Consider the following 2,521-nt stretch of genomic DNA (forward strand, 5'->3'; position numbering starts at 1 on the left):
ATATGTTCATTCCCAACTGAATCATTACTGAAAAGGTCTTCCTACAATTAAGAAGATTTTATTAGTTGTCCTATTTATGTGTGTCCAGGTTGACTATTAACATTTAGGCCACATGCACACAATGGCATACCTCCCAACCGTCCCGATTTCCGCGGGACAGTCACGATTTGGGTGACATGTCCCGCGGTCCCGGTTGGAGGGAGGTATGTCCCGATTTCAACTCAGATCTGCGTCCAGAGGACGCAGATCTGAGTTGAACACATGGCTGAAGCAAGGAGCTGACACAGGTACATCGCGTCTACAAGCCAGGAGCCGGCGGCAGCGGCGAAGCGAGGAGCTGACACAGGTCAGCTCCTCGTTTCAGCCGCATGTGTCAGCGAGAGAGACACGCAGCGGCGAAGCGAGCACGCGAGCAGCTTCAGCCGCATGTGTCAGGGAGAGAGGCGGGCAGCGGCGAAGCGAGGAGCTGACCTGTGTCAGCTCCTTCCTTCAGCCGCATGTGTCAGCGAGAGAGGCGGGCAGAGAGCGGCGAGGGAGCGGAGGAGAAGGTAAGTTTAATGTGGAGGTGGAACGTGAATCTGGGGGCAGATGAAGGAGAGGACGGCATGACACTGGGGGCAGAGATGGAGAGGACGGCATGACACTGGGGGCAGAGATGTGGGGACATGAATCTGGGGGCAGAGATGGAGAGGACATGAATCTGGGGGCAGAGATGGAGGGACATGAATCTGGGGGCAGAGATGGGGGACATGAATCTGGGGGCAGAGATGGAGGGACAGGAATCTGGGGGCAGGGATGTGGGACATGAATCTGGGGGCAGAGATGGAGGGACAGGAATCTGAGGGCAGAGATGGAGTGGACATGAAACTGGGGGCAGAGATGTGGGGACATGAATCTGGGGGCAGAGATGGAGGGACATGAATCTGGGGGCAGAGATGGAGTGGACATGAAACTGGGGGCAGAGATGTGGGGACATGAATCTAGGGGCAGAGATGGGGGGACATGAATCTGGGGGCAGAGATGGAGAGGACATGAAACTGGGGGCAGAGATGGAGAGGACATGAATCTGGGGGCAGAGATGGAGGGACATGAATCTGGGGCAGAGATGGAGGGACATGAATCTGGGGGCAGAGATGTGGGGACATGAATCTGGGGGCAGAGATGGGGGACATGAATCTGGGGGCAGAGATGTGGGGACATGAATCTGGGGGCAGAGATGGAGAGGACATGAATCTGGGGGCAGAGATGGAGGGACATGAATCTGGGGGCAGAGATGGAGGGACATGAATCTGGGGGCAGAGATGGAAGAGGGACATGAAACTGGGGGCAGATGAAGAGTGTATATGAAACTGGGGGAGAGATAGAGGGGGGACATATAATTTACGGGTGACTGTAGGAGGATTATACTGTGTGCAGGCACATGAAAAATTAACGAGTGGGCGGAGTCAACACAAAAGTGGGTGGGGCTAAATTTGCCGCAACACGCTACGCCCGCCGCACATTTTGTCCCTCTTTCAGTTCTTCAAAAGTTGGGAGGTATGCAATGGTAGTGGTTTTTCTTGTCTGCAAAAGCTAAACTGAAATCCAAAACATGTCCACTTTGCATCAGTATGCTATACACCATTATGGACTGTCAAAAAGACTTCCATGGTGGGGCGACATGGTGGCTCAGTGGTTAGTACTACAGCCTTGCAGGCTCGCTTCGCCGCTGCGGCCTCTCTCGCTGACACATATGTGGCTGGCTCAGCCGCATATGTGTCAGCGAGAGAGGCGGCAGCGGCGAAGCGAGGAGCTGACACAGCTCAGCTCCTCGCTTCAGCCGCATATGTGTCAGCGTCAGTGAGAAAGGCATCAGCGGCGAAGCGAGGAGCTGACACAGGTCAGCTCGCTTCAGCCGCTGAAGCGAGGAGCTGACCTGTGTCAGCTCCTCACTTCGCCGCTGCCGCCGGCTACCCGGCAGTGTAGACGCGATGTGATGATGTCACATCGCGTCTACAACTGTGCGCCAGTAAGAGAGAGAGGCGCGCAGAGAGCAGCGGGGGAATGAGGAAAAGGTAAGTGTAATGTGGATTATGTGGAACGTGAAACTGGGGGCAGATGAAGGAGAGGACGGCATGACACTGGGGGCAGAGATGGAGGGACATGAATCTGGGGGCAGAGATGGAGAGGACGGCATGACACTGGGGGCAGAGATGGAGGGACATGAATCTGGGGGCAGAGATGGAGAGGACGGCATGACACTGGGGCAGAGATGGAGGGACATGAATCTGAGGGCAGAGATGGAGGGGACATGAATCTGGGGGCAGAGATGGAGGGGACATGAATCTGGGGGCAGAGATGGGGGGCATGAATCTTGGGGCAGAGATGGGGGGCATGAATCTGGGGGCAGAGATGGAGGGACATGAATCTGGGGGCAGAGATGGAGGGGGGACATGAATCTGGGGGCAGAGATGGAGGGGGGACATGAATCTGGGGGCAGAGATGGAGAGGACATGAATCTGGGGGCAGAGATGGAGAGACA

At 55.9% G+C, this 2,521-nt stretch overlaps 1 pseudogene; it reads left to right on the forward strand.

Annotated features, from left to right (window-relative positions):
* The first annotated feature begins 1,713 nt into the window (after positions 1-1,713).
* Positions 1,714-1,828, forward strand: LOC142205420 (small nucleolar RNA SNORA17; annotated as a pseudogene).
* Positions 1,829-2,521: the final 693 nt, after the last annotated feature.

This window comes from Leptodactylus fuscus, chromosome 5, assembly GCF_031893055.1.
Source record: "Leptodactylus fuscus isolate aLepFus1 chromosome 5, aLepFus1.hap2, whole genome shotgun sequence".
NCBI classification, from domain to species: Eukaryota; Metazoa; Chordata; class Amphibia; order Anura; family Leptodactylidae; genus Leptodactylus; species Leptodactylus fuscus.